This window comes from Toxotes jaculatrix, chromosome 13 (assembly GCF_017976425.1).
Source record: "Toxotes jaculatrix isolate fToxJac2 chromosome 13, fToxJac2.pri, whole genome shotgun sequence".
Classification (NCBI taxonomy): domain Eukaryota; kingdom Metazoa; phylum Chordata; class Actinopteri; family Toxotidae; genus Toxotes; species Toxotes jaculatrix.
In genome coordinates this window covers 8973665-8988807 of record NC_054406.1, presented here as the reverse complement: position 1 = coordinate 8988807, position 15143 = coordinate 8973665, and the positions used below count along the sequence as shown (strand labels likewise).

Sequence of the window (15143 nt, the reverse complement as noted above, 5' to 3'; positions counted from 1 at the left end):
TCTGTCACTATTAACACTTATCTGATAGTAATATTTGCCTGACATAGTTTGAAGATATGTATTTAAGAGCAATTTACACACATCTATGTAACAAATAGGCTAGAAGAATACTTTTTACATTATACATGCAAATAATTAAACTGTCACTTTCCTGTTCACTATCCTACACTATTGTTGAACATAGTTGGTTATTCTCACGAGACTTTCAGCAGAAACAGTAAACAGTATCCTTCCACTGTTGAAAAAGGAGTTAATTTAAGATAAATGTTGTGTACCTTCTTCACCCTCCCACCCCTCCACTGTCTCTCTCTGTCTTTCTCCCTCTCAGGCAGTTAGATAGATAGCGAGTGCTGCCCCCCCTGAGCTAAAGCTTGTTTAGGCTGCTGGCTACGCCATCACTTACTATTAAACCTGACATACATACTTAGAAAGGGGCAAACAAACACATGAATACATATACTAGAAGGGACACACACATTAATGTGGGAAGCGCACAAATGTTGCGTGTGCATGCAAGTGCACACACCTGTATTTTGTAGATAGGTAGAGACAGATTGCATGAGTCTGCTGGCATTTAAAGGGGAGGTGTCAGGGCTGACAGCACCTTAAAGGGACAGTCGTTAGAGAGATATATGGACAGAGGAAGACGAGAAGGAAAGCGGATGAGATGGGACGGTGAGAGACAGAGGGAGAATGCAGGAGAAGAAATATGAGCGATGTACACACACACACACACACACATACAAACACAAACAAACACACCAGTTGAGACCATCATAGGAGCATACACATTCTATAACAGTGTAGAAATGGTATGCAAAAAACTTTTCTTGTGAATTAATTACAACAATTTGTTTACTTCACTTACCAGACATTTATGATTTAACTGCTTACTAAATGTAGTATAATGCTTAATAGGACCTGAGTCTAGTGTACCGGCAATATTCAATCTGCTGCCAACCATAACTTTAAGTTGGCAGCAGCAGACAATAAAATGATGATGTCAATAACACTGTGTATGATTTAAAAGCAGCAGAAAATATCTAATAGTAAATTTGGTTTTACGGTGTTTGAATATAAACAAGATTTACAAATGTAAATGATTATTTGTTAACATATTACGATAATCAAGAATGTACCTGCCTACACACAAACTATAGCCAGACTGAATAAATATCAAGCAGTTTTACAGACACATAGAACTCAACTTGAATAAACGTCAAATATTTGACATAAACACAAACTATCATTTGCATGTGTGTGATCTGCCACAGACACTTAGACCCATTCCTTTCCCTATGTCATCTGCTGTGGCTGTAATCACAGACCACTGTGATGCAGCTTTGCACTAAGCACACTATGAAGTGTGATCGGAGTGGAACGATTAGTCTGCACAGTTACTCTTTAAAGGAGCTTTTTGTAGTAATAGTCAGCTTTCATTGGTTATGCGGTGTAAAGTCCTGTATAATACTGAAGACAGAACTTCTTACTTGTCCTAGGTCTGATCGTCTAAGCTACCTCAGCAGTGTGGTTATATGGAATTGCACTTCTGCTGGCCGTCTTCACGCAGTTCTGACTGTCATGTCTGATTGGCTTCCAGGCAAATGAGTAAAGACAGTATTAAATACACCTGCTCTGCATTTAGACTCGGCTTTTGGGTATAACTCTTGTTTACCCCTCCAACAATAATGCATTAATGTGCAATGTGATTAATTAAATCGTGCTAGAGTTCGTTGAAAAAATTCTTTTCAGTGAAATATTTGTTAGCTAGAGGTAAAAGAGATAATATTGAGATCTTTTAAAAAACGTTAGATTGTAGAGGTCAGCTATCGTGTTTTACTGCAATAAACAACCTTGTGTTCCTTTGTTTGTGTGTGTGTCTATGCTGAGGTGTATAACCTTGCCTGCGGTAATAACTACTTCTTTGACTTGTTAGAGGCAGCAAAGGACCACACAGCGCAGAGTGTCACAGAGCCAAACGGTGGACTCATGCGCACAAACACGAACACACTCTGTAACAAGCCTACACACACACATGCAGTGCACAAATGTTGGCAAACACTCAGATGCGAATGTTAACAGGGCTTGTTGCCGGAAGGCTTTTGGCCCATTTTTCCTGTTTATGTGAAATAATTTTTATGACAAACACAAATCCAAATTAAAAACAAAGACAACAAAACCACAGGCACATTCTCCACACCCTCACGTTCCTTGTGTGAAATCTCTGGATAAAATAAAATGAAATGAACCCAACGAAGGATGTGATCATCATAACTAAAATGAAGCTAAAAATCTGATATATTTTCAGAAAATACAAAAAAGTGTTACAGTTACAGCAGGTTACAATGCATTTTTTTTTTTTTTAAATAGCTAAATTACTGTGTGGGAAACAACATTTTGCCTTCAAGTAATGATAAGGATCAAGTCCTCTAGGGGGAAATCAAAGCATAAAGACCAGTTAGAGTTTTCGCAAGCCAGCAAACTAGCAGTCTCTGCCACAGCCAAAGATCTTTCATATATAATAGGTTACCTCTTTTGAGCTTTTCCACAGATGTGCAAAAACTCCAAAAATCAAGGCTTTTCTGAAAGTATTTCTTACAAATGAAACTGCCAGTCTACCAAAAGCTAAATTCATGATATATGGATATAGAGGGTATAAAGGGTGTGCAAGAAGTTGAGGTCAGTCTTTGAAAGTATTGTGCAGTTCCTTCCTTTGCAGCTTTGTCCCCTCATCTTTGCTGGGCAGTTTCAGCTGCTTCTCTTGAGCTTTTGCTTATTTGTAGTTTGTCCTGTCACCTCCAAACACTGCCTCTTCTGCTAAGAATAAAACCTGAAATAAGTCTTGTTCTGGCTGACGTCCAGTGTTTTAACTTCTCACCTTGCTGCGGCTATGCAGAAGTGTACTTCAGGATGTGTCAGAATACCACAGCAACACTGTTTGGAGTGGCTGCAGGTGCATCACTCCTGCCCACAGACTTTAAACGTTCTACCAGAGGGGGCAGTGAAACGCTGATTTTGGTGTTAAGATACACTTTAAGTTAGACATATCATACTGTATATGAATTATTTGACCAGACTATCTTTTCCATAATATTGGAAGAAATCTCTTTTTTTGTGAATAATTTAAGTGCACACGTACTATAAAATCCCTGACATTGTGAGAAAGATACATTTTTACAGCTTCATCACAGAGATGGTTTATAAAAAGATTAAACATTTGCAGTGTAGCATCATTAAAAATGGGAAATGAAAGCAGACAGATGACTACTTTTAACGTGTAGTTTCTTATGATAAGACTCCATGTTTAAGTGTAGCTGTAATTTAAATTTTCTCTCGTTTGGTCAGTGTTTTGTATTAGCCAGAGGTACTGTATGTGTAATATTTCAGTTTTATTGCTTTGCTCTCTTGATTAAAAAACATTAAGAGTAATCCGTAATGTACAATTACTATTTTTTTTTTTTTTAAATCAATCAGCTCTGAGTAGAATATTTTAAACTCCACACACAGACTAAGATATGGCCATTCTGCTTCTTTTTCAGCCCCCACTTCACTACATGCTTTTATACCATATACTGAGCTTGTGGACAGATGGGGTGTTTGTCAGTTTTAATATCCAAATGTACTTTGTTCTATAGTAGGCTTTATAGCTGTGAACCAGTAAATATAGCTTCAATCCATAAAGTCACCATGTGGTCAAATTTAACCTCACAAAATGGTAAGTGACGTGCTTCTCTGGCAGTAAAAGCCAGAAGATTTCTTCAGTTCCTGTGCAGATCCTAACATCAGTAGCAATGAGCTGACCAGAGTCAGTGACTTTAATTTGCTATTGTGTGAAAATAAATTACATTCTTCATTCAAAATCACTCCTTTAAGAACCAACTATGAAATGGTTTTAGCTTCCGGTGGACATTAAAATTTTGTGCGTGGATGTCCTGAGGTTGCCATTGTGCGGGTTAAGTGTGTGTGTTTCTTCGAGTCTGTCCTAGTGTGTTAGTTTTAGCCCAAGGGCTCAGGCCATATTCTGTCATCTAGTTTTAATGTTTAATAACACAAGGCTAGTACACACTACTGCATACTAATGACTTGGACACAGGCACATGTGCGCACACACAAAACCACACCAAAAAAAGACCTATTAGAGGTCCTGTCGAAGCTAACAACATTTTAGGAGTTGGGAATAACAATGGACATTATAGAGCAGAATGACATTTCACAAACACACACATACACACCCAAATGATATATAATTCCCATGGTCCAGTGAGAATACACAGGCTATAATGGTCAAGTGACAGACAGTGATTAATTGATACATCAGTGCTGTGTGTGTTCACGTATGTGCATGTGTGTTAAGGTCACTACATGGTCTTTTAATTGAATTCTTGTATTTCTGTCCTGAAGGATAATGGAGAGAGCAATAGAGCAGAGAGAAACACTCTGTTCTGACTCGCTCTGTGTCTGGGCCTTTATGTCTCCTTATGTCTGTCTGCCTCTGCTCCATTCCCTGATTCTCCCTCCAGGGTGGAGATTCAAAGAGTTACAAGATCACTCCCTGTAATCTTTAAACAAGTCAATCTTCCACGCTGACATGTGCACACAAGAGCAATTAACCAAACTCCAAAGTCCAAAGATGTTACTTTAAAAGGTAAAATTGAATTACTAGCAGAGGGAGAATTACTAAACAAGTTTCACTCTCTATATAATGTTGACAATTAAAGATTCACCTGTGACTGCTGTCCCATGGAACGGGATGAATAAGCACACAAAGTAGATCCACATCATTGGTATAAATCCTGTATGAAGGGGGCACATGAAGAAAATGCGTCCCCGCACCACCAGAAGCCGTATGCCTTTTTTTTTTTTTTTAGCATATCAAGACAAACTGCAGTTTAGCCTGTCATGGACAAAATCTCCACTGTAAGCAGTGATCAGCATTGTACTGGAAGACAGGGCCACAGACAGCTAATTACCTATGCCTGCACTGTATCTGAGCCTCTAGCAAAGTTTTACAGTTTCCCAACTTCTGGGCATGTTGATGTAGGTTGAAGGATTCTCCAAAGTCCAAAGATCAATTGCACAGTATGCTGACAGGATCGCACAAACTTACTCAAAATTCTAGCTCGACAGCATCTCATAGTCTGACACACAGCGTATGATAAAGGCAAGAGAAAGATAAAATGAAATAGAACAGCAAACCTAGGGCTTTAGAGTCACATAGTTGTCATTAAATAAACTCAAAATTATACGTTGCCTTAAGTCTCCAGAGAGATACAGAAACAATATCAGTTCCTTAATGTTCTGCAAAAAAAAAATCAAATAGCTGAATAGCCCTGTATCTGCTTAGATTAATTACAGTATGCAAACTATTTCTGCATTATTTGAGCTCAAGAACATATGTACAATAAAAAGCCGAAACATATAAGCAGATGTGTATATTGAAGAAAAAGAGAGAGACAGGCAGCAAGTATATAAACACTAAAACATGGAAGTTTAAATGAAGCAGCGCTGAACCAAGTGAGAACACCATCTTTAACATTTTGTCTAGAAATGGCGGTAGACACAAAGAGGTGCGAGAAAACAGAAACAGCGTACCCACAGTGTGAATGAGTCATTGTTGCTGTGTCTCGCTGTTTGTGTTATGTGACATACTAAAGGGAACGATTCCTCTGTCGTCCCACGTCAGCATAGAGTACTGATGGGTTCAGTGTTCAAACTGAATGACTCACAATAGTAGAGCTTCAGTGTGGTTGTCTTCATATAATCAGGGAAGCGTGTCTCTTCCTGCCCACACAGTTCACTACTAAACTCCAGAGGGACGGTGGGTGGCTATGAGACTCCAACAAGATGTTGTTGGAACAAATGGCACATACCTATACAAAGTGATTGTGACAGAAATAATGAAAGGTGCTTATTTTTTATCACCGATAAGAATTAAATACATTTGAAATTCTGAGGGGTTTTTACAAGTTTCATGGGCCATGAGAGTCCAAACACTGATTATCACATCAACTTGTGGGAGGAAGAGAAGCATTTCAGGAACAAAGACATCATATCCACAAAGGCGCGTGTTTTTCAGAAAGTCCATTTGTGGCTCAGGTGAGTCAGTGGTTTGAGGATGCTAACTCAAAGGAAACACTGCTGCACAAATCAGCTGATGCCATTTAGGAGGTAGAAACAACCAGACACAGCAACAGGGGATACAGAGAAATGGGGAAAAAAACCTGTTCTGTAAAAGACAAGAAAAAGCCAACCATGGCAGAAATCTGGTGTTCTTGTCCAAATAGTGGAGGGGGAAGTATCCCAAAGCTTCTAATTCTCAAGACAACAACAACCAATGCAGAGACAGGTTCAATGAGCAGAAAGAGACAGAAAAATAACTTTTCCTCTTTCTCTTAATCCTTGTTTTTTTCCTTTGTCTATTCCCTCTCCCTGTTCCTCCTACATATACCCCTTTCCAGTTTTCTCCTTTCCTCTTCTCCCCTCCAGTCATCCCAGTCTGGCCTCCCTCCCTCCCTCTCACCATCCCTTTCTCTGTGTTTCTCTTCATCTCTCCCTCTGCCTTTGTCTCCCTCTCTTTAATCTGTATGTATTGCCAGCCAGTGTCTCCATTACTCCCTCCAGGGGCAGTGGGCCAGCTCTGTGGATGATCATAGTGATCTCTCCCCGAGGAACAGTCTGCCTGACACCTGGGTGACTGCCCTGGAGGAACCGTGTGTGCCTGCATGTATGTGTGTGTGTGTGTGTGTGTGTCTATGTATGTGCGTGTCAAGGGGCTAATGGGCAGCTTGAGGGGATTACCAGCTTAGCCACTGGGATTACTGGAACTTCACACACACACAAACACACACATATACACAGAGAACTGTCAATATTACCAGACAGGAAAGTCATCCAAGGTATATTGTCTGACTTGTCACACCACCCTGGTTCTCATTAGCCTGCGATCCAAAACAAACGGGTTAAGAAGATCCAGCCATGACTGGGCTAAGTGGTTCTCACCAGGGCCATGCACAACTTAACAGGTTTAGCACACAGAATCAAAGTCCATTTATTTGGAGTCCAATTTAAAACTGGGAAGAGCAAAAGGGCCAGTGTCAGGATAACCTAGTTGTATACTAAACCGTGATACAAAAGGCATTTTCTGAACCTCTTATGCTGTAACTGTGACCTTTAAGAATAGCTTAAAGGTCCCATATTGTGAAAATGAGTTTCAATGGTGTTTTGTGTTTTTTATAAACTTGGAAGGTGTAAAATAAAACCTGTGAAAATATGAAGCTGCTTACTACTTCCATCTAAAATAAAAATATCTAAAATAACTAAATATTGCTTCAAATTCTCTTGATACTTTAGCTTTCTGCTACTGTAACAGTACATGGATATGTACAGTTTGACTGAATACTGGAAGTAGCTATTCCCAAATCATACGTCTGTGGACCATGTACTTACATTTAAAGAGGTGTTCACCCCAAAATGATGTCAAACCAAAAGAGAAGCACGCAAGAGCACACATTTAGCACACAATTAATATTAGAGAGTGTTTATAAATATCTTCTTATCATAGCATAAGTGGGTAAATTCTCTGTGGAAAGTATTTTAAACTATTTGGAAAGAATTCACTGCTAAGGCTTGATCCCTGTGTTATCAAAAATTTAGAGACTTCTGACTAAGTGAGGCAGCTACAGTGTGCACATCTACAGTGGCCAAAATTGCTATGCTAGCTGTTCACTTGTCTAGCTGACAAACTGTCACCTAAAACATTTCATACTAAAAATGAAAACACACTCAACTTACTCTCTGAAATGTCCTGCTACCCTTGTCTAAAACTGTGCTCCTGGTCCTCTTCACCTGAATGATCTGAATCTAATTCAGGCTCAAACTGGCCAGGTTTTACCAGTCCTCATGTTTACAGTAGCCTTCTGCCAAATCTGATCCAAGGCTGCCTTGTGAGTTGATCTGTCAAAATCTGTGTTTAATAAACACACATAGACAGTACTGATATAACTCAGTGTTAAAAATATGGGACCTTTAAGTGTTGCTGCTTTAATCGCTAAGGCACATCATGCTGTTGCCAAGAGAACTGTGAATAGATTATGACCCTGAGCTTTTTTTTTTTTTTTTTTCTGGATAGCAATGCTTCTTACCAAACACACACATACAACACTGCCATGTTTACCGCCACGTTCAGATTTGCAGTGACAAGCCAAAGGTTTCACAACAAGTGCCAACCACCATAAGTGTTTCTGTGTGCCTTGCTCACATTATGAATATTCATGAACACAGGTACTCATCTTTGGCTTTCCAAAATGGTTATACTGCCAAAAAATCATTAATTGATATCAGACCACAGAGAATATGGAGTTAGCAGTCTCACAAAATATTTGTAAAAACTGTCAGAGGAACACTGCTCTCAGTTATGACTCATTCCTAGTAACATTTTGCACCCCCGTTATTATAGAATAATACAAATGGATCACATGTCAAGCTTAATACAATCAGATGGGGTCATAGAATACAGTATATGCACAGTACCCACCATTACTGTTACAAAGGATATTTCAACAACTCATCATGGAAACATTAAAAAGCAAAAAAAAAAAAAAAAAAAAAAAAAAAAAAAAAGCCAGCATCCTTTGGAGGTTTAAATAGCATCTTAGAGCCAATCAAGTTTTACACTGATTTTGAGGCTAAGTAAAATAATTAGATGTGAAGAAACGCACATCACAACTTGTTCATATGGCAGTCTCTGAGGCAGAAGCATTGCCTTCATCAAGCACTGATAGGCAGTAAGCATTTAAAGTCACTCATCATAATGGCTGGGTTATTGCATATGATGTGAAATGGCGCCCCTGTTCTCTCATAAGACTGAACAGACCACTCACAGAAAATGAGGGGGGGGAAAAAAAAATCAATTAACAGCCATCCCAGGTGTATTAAATGCATGCAGACATAATCTCTATGGGCTACAGTGGCCACAATATGACACAAAGAACAGGAGCTCCAGAGACTCAAGAGAGATATATCACCGGGGGATTTGACTCCTGAATATTGTACTGCACTGTTAACGTTATTGTAATGATTATAATTATAATCTGCACCAGACTGAGCTGAAAAGAACAGAGCTGGTTATCAGTACTGAATTAATGACATTTATAGGAAGAATTGAGAGAGAAACAGATGGGGTGGGGAGTGGGGTGTGGGGGTTGAATTAATATTGTGAAAAGAGAGACACAGAGAGGGGTTGAGAGACAGACATTAAGAAACAGGGAGATGAAAGAGTGAATTACATTTATTCAGAGAAAGGCAGAGAGAAACAGATTGTGAGAAAGAAAAGTGATACCAGTGACTGTGTATAAGGACAGGAGTGGTGATGAACTGAAAGCTTAAACTCAGACATACAGACAGTGATCGAGAGGAGGCACAAATGAGAAACAGAGAAATTATGTAAATTGAAGGAAAGGAGTAATGATGGATGAGCTAAATCCATCAGGAAATTATATTCCAATGAACATGTAACGCCATTCTTTCTTTCCGTCTTCCTTCCTTTGTGTCTCTGTGAACTGAAATGTCTGTAGTCCCAGATGCTTTAACACCACGACTACAGAGCCACACATTTAATGTCATGTGACTTTTTCACAGCCCTTCATTCACATTAAATAGAAACATTACTAATTTTTTAAATGGCTGAAAATAGCTTTGTAACTTCAAATGAAAGCACACCCTGTCTAAAGTGCAAGCTCTCTCACACCCACAGAGTTTCCCCACACACTGTGCAAGTCTTAGTAATTATGCCCAAATCAAAGCAACTCCACACAACATTTATGTTTCCCCCAAGTTTTCTTGTAGCCATCGTTTACACCAAATTGGGCACCTGATAGGCAGTCACTGCGCCAAAATGTCATTTACTGAAATAAAAGTTGGTGAGGCAAGAAAGTTGTCTGGACACAGTTCATGTAGTTCACGTACATTTTCACAACTTTTCATTAACTATGTTGTTTTACAAGGATAGCTAACAAGGGTTGTATAACGTTTTTGTGTACATACTGTATCCACACAACCACCTTAACCACTTTATTGTATACCAGCAGATAAACGCTGCATCTGTCTCTTGTACAGTTCCCCTGGCATTGGAGGTCAAGTGATGTCCTTACATAGCAATCAAGTTTATTCTGCCTGAGTCCCAGCATGATCAATTTCTCATCAAAGGCACTGAAACAGATGTTTTTTTGCACTGGAAAATATAAAGTAATTCCGATCTTGAAGCAAGAAAATGCCTGGTCTGAGCCTCATACACAGGAGCATGTGGGGAGAAAAGCCTTGAAAAAAGCCACAAAGAGAAAAAGAGTTTTTCTTTTTCTCTTCCTTCCTGTCTTTTTAACCTGAGCAAAGCTATTTGGATCTTCCAACACACACACACACACACACACACACACACACACACACACACACACACACACACACACACACGCACACGCACACGCACAGACACACACATACACCTCTTACCCCCTACAGGGCAAAACTGATGCAGGAAGAGATGAAATACCACTACCTCAGGGGTAAACACACCTCAGTTCACACTCACACAAACCGCTCACTCACTCACGCACACACATATACATCTACATATCCACCTCTTGCTCTCTTCCCGAAAAAGTGTACCCAACATCAAAGACCGTATTTGCTTATTTTCACACCAATCACACACTGCTGTTTCCCATGGCCTTTGTGTTTCTGCGTGTTTTCCTTCTGTGCCTGTGTGTAGTTGGTGCTTGTCTTTCTGCATGCGTGTGCATGTATTTATGTGGCCCGTGTAAGTTCAGTTTCTGACTGTGTGTATTTGTCTCACTGTGTATTTCTCCTGTGTGTGCGTGTATATGTTTGCGTGTTTGCGTGTGTCCGTGTGGGGGGGAGGGGGAGGTGAAAGTGGGGGGGACTTAGCCAGGTGTAAAATTGGTGCTGTAGAGGATTGCAGATACAAACTGGGTCAAGTCAGGAACAGGAAGCAGGGGATACTGGCCAGTATATGGCAACCCAAAAGAAGTAGAACAGATTTAACAGATCCTGCCTTCTGTGACAAACAATAATGTTTGTTTCTCTTTTCTTTTTATATATTTGTACTGTGGCTGCTAGGCATTTTAATTCAGGTCACTACAGATCTGAGCTCTGTATGAATACAGTGACTGCTTTCCAAAAGGAAAACTGAGGGGATTGAAGCAAGTAAATGAACATGTTCTGTACATTAGATCCTTACAGTGAAAATGAACAGTGTGCAGTTGTGATGTAACTAACTAACATCAAACAAACAAACTCTACAAGGACTCTTCAACTAATTTGGTTTACACATTACAATTACAAAATAAAAGTCTGCACAGCCTGTCACTAGGCATCAGAGCCAAGTGAAAAAGTTGTGTCAACATTTCAGTAAATTATCTGGAAGTGGTTTCTGGCATTAAATCTATAAATCTTCATTGCAAACACAGTCATGCAGCAAAATGAACACACTACTGTCAAAAACTGCATGATAATTGACAACTATGAAGTCTCCGGCCATGTTTAAATCCACACATCACTGACATCTAAGAATGTGGATGTCAGTAACAGCTTTTAGTGGAGCTACATCTGACCTCTGAGTGTAAGCAATTGAGAGTTTTGTGATCAGATGCCCAGATGACACTGACACAAACACGTGTAACCAATGCTCTGGATTCAAGCTGCAACTTGTTTCACATAGCAAATAAGTTTTACTTCACCTGCTGCATTAGAGCTGTGAACAACATTTTCCTAGGAACAGTTAATAAATGTTTTATGTGCAAAAGGGGGAAACAAATTGTTTCCCACTCACACAAACACCCAAGGTCCATGCAAACCAATGTAACACCTCAGACATTCTTAATAACAACCAGTGTTGCCACCTTGTATCACCTCAAAGAATTTTCAAATTATAGACTGCAAATGCTGTGCATGCTTGTCTAAACACACTTACTTGCTTTTTTTTTTTAATACTTTACAAAAAAACAAACAAAAAAACCCTCAAACAACTCCTGTTCTCTTCTTTCCCTTCTCTTCTGTGGTATACTTCCAACAAACTATAATCCAAATATTGTGCCTGAGCTGCTGGGCATTACCTTGTCTACGTTTTATAAATAATTTGCATTCTGTACATTGTTTTGTTCCACATTTTATACAACAGTACTATTTAAGGATTGCAAGGAAAGCTACTTTTGCTGCTGCTATATTGGTTACCTGAGCATCTTTCCTTTCTTCTGGGGCTTCCTCTGTTTGCTCATTCATTTTCCTCCTCCTCTTCCTTTTCCTCTGGACACCTCTCCAATTTAGAGCTTCTATCCTCTATTTTTCATCTGCTATTCTCCAGTTTCCCCTTCTCTCTCCTCTTTGTGTGTTTTAACAAACTCTTCCAAAGTCATAGTCACAGAGGTTACACAAGGAAATGTGAGATACCTGTGGTATCAGTATCAGTATGCTCAGACTGCTCCTTCAGTGTCCATACACATTATGTTATCACATTTGTTTAGGGAGCTTGACAGCGTAACATAGAGCATAAAAGTATGTTACGCCAAATGTGTGGGTGTCAGTCCTGAGAGACACAACTTACAATCCTATTTAACAGCTCTGATTAACCATGTTATGACATGTTTATTCTGACCCAAGGTTATCAATTTTTAAAAAATGGCACAGTAATCAGGATAACAACAACATACACAATTACAGTTGCACAAAGTATCCAGAGAGCGGCGGCATTGTTATACCACACCCAATCAAAACCATCCCAAAGAGCTGGGAGGATTCACAGCCGAACAACCCAATCATCACTATCATAAAAGAAGAAAAAGTGGCCGTCTGATGGTAGGGTAAAGACCAGCATTACACTCATTACTCAACTCTCATTGCACCATGCTTCTTTGTACAGGATAAAACAGAGCGCATGCAGACAAGGGCCTGACCTTCCCTCACCTTTCCCACAGCCCGGCTTCTCTCCCCTGCAACCTCAGCCACTCACTCGCTGACCTGCCTAAAGATGGATGCCCCTGTTTCAGCTCCTCCACCTTCCCCGGGACACCCAGATAACTCTCACATCACAGAGCTGCTTTGGTTACATCAAACAAAACAAGCTTCCAGACCCACTGGTGTTCCCAAGCCTAAACTATACTATACCGCTATACAGAAACCAGCTTTTGTTGATGTTGTCTGGAGTTTGACCACATAAAAGAATTTACCAAGTAAGTCACACTGCACCAGCAACAAAATTTGCTAGAAATATGACAAATGTGCTTTCAGATGCAAATATGGTCATGTAACTTACGTTAAGCCCCTCAGATTCAGATATGCAGCAGGCTGCTAATGCTAGCAAAGATCAGCTAAAGCAGAAATAGCTAGGTACAACAGCAGTTCATTTCTACAGCCTCTCAGTAATTAAACAAAAATGATTGAAAACACTACTTACTAGAGTTCTCCTGCCACTGGGAGAAATAGTCTTGCACACCTGAGTTTGACCAGTTAATCACGTTAACAAGCAGATAGGTTTGTGCTGCATTCAGGGAACCTCCCTTTTTCGTCTCCAGTTCATCCCTCTGTCTTTCCCCCTCAAGTGGCTTGCACACAGGTTAAGAGGGGACCTTCTCGGTACTGAGCACAATGTTTTATACACTAGAATTTTTTTTTTTTTACAAAATGCTTTTTACAGGTACACCATAAATAATACTCAACAACTTGAAGCATGCCCTTGGGCTGTTAGATGCCACTCTCCAAGATATATTAATGGTCACAGGAAACCGTGAACCACAAACACCAATTGGGTGCATGACTCACATCAGAACTTTAGAGATTAATGTCATATAAAGATGGTGATAGCAAAGGGTGAACTTTTAGTGTGATGTGTTGTTCAATATAAATTGTTTACATGACCCTTTGATAGTCTGCCACTGAATGTCCCTGATACCACAAACAGACCAGTCAACACTACATTCAAGTCCTTCAGTGTGTTTAATCTCTGTAGTATATAAATGTAATCCAGACGTTCTAACCACATTTCTAACCATTAGAGTCTGAGATTATCCAGATCAAACCCAGTAAGACTGTTGACATGAAGCCATACAAACCTAGTTTACTTTAGGAAATGTTTTAAGAACAGATCTGCTTGCACAAAACAAATATAGCCACTAGATGGAACAGACATTGACAGATTGCATTGATCAAATATTCATACAGTGACCTGACACAACTTCAGTAGTTGCTTTGCGACAACTGACTTTGCACTTTCCTTCTATAAAACATCAGTTAATATCTCAAGTGTGCACATGTAAATACAATGGCTATAACGGAGCCTAAAGTCTCCAGAAAACTTCAAATGAGTCTAAATGCATGAACATCGACTGCTGAGATGATGCAACAGATAGTTCCACAGGAACACAGCATTAATGAGACAGAGTTTAGTTCACACATGAAGGAGGAAAGGTGACAAATAAAGTAACACTAAACAATCGAGTTGATTGTATTAATTTGAAAAAACGTCAAACGTCCACTGTAAACAGAATAATGACAAAAGCCATAATGGTAAACCAGTATCAATTTGCGTCATACTTACATAACCACAATTGTTACTCCTCCTTTCACCATTACTTCAATAATGGTCCTAGAGCCTGTGCTTCTCATTTTAGTAAATCTTACAAACATTAATCCTGTTTGTGTCCTGGGTGTGAGAAATGCAGCATTATAAATTTAAGACCTCTGTCCAATAAAACCTATTGTTAAAGACTTTGTTTTCTCAAGCTGTCTTGATTTTGTTTTCAACAGAAATGTGGGTTGCTGCAGATACCTCCTCATCGAAGCAGGTCCCCCTGGTTATGCATTTTTAAATAAGACCAGATTTTCAGGTCTGGGTGGGAAGGTTGGTGTTATTTACAAAAGAGTCTAAATGTAGTGTTTCAGTAAGTGCTGCGTTCAAAGTCTTTGACTTACTCTCAGTTATTCTACTGAGACACTCCCTTGTTTCCCGTGGATTGATTTATCATTCTCCAAAACTCCATTATGACTTTATTTCAATATTCTGTGACCCACTTTTTGTTTCAATTACCAAAAATGACTGTCTTTTGATTTTATTTTGCATGTTGACAGCAATGACCAAA

At 39.4% G+C, this 15143-nt stretch overlaps 1 protein-coding gene across 1 annotated transcript in view; it reads right to left on the bottom strand.

The window, feature by feature from the left end:
- Window positions 1-15143, bottom strand: part of csmd3b (CUB and Sushi multiple domains 3b) — a 318235-nt gene that overhangs the window by 224689 nt on the left and 78403 nt on the right. The window lies entirely within an intron of this gene.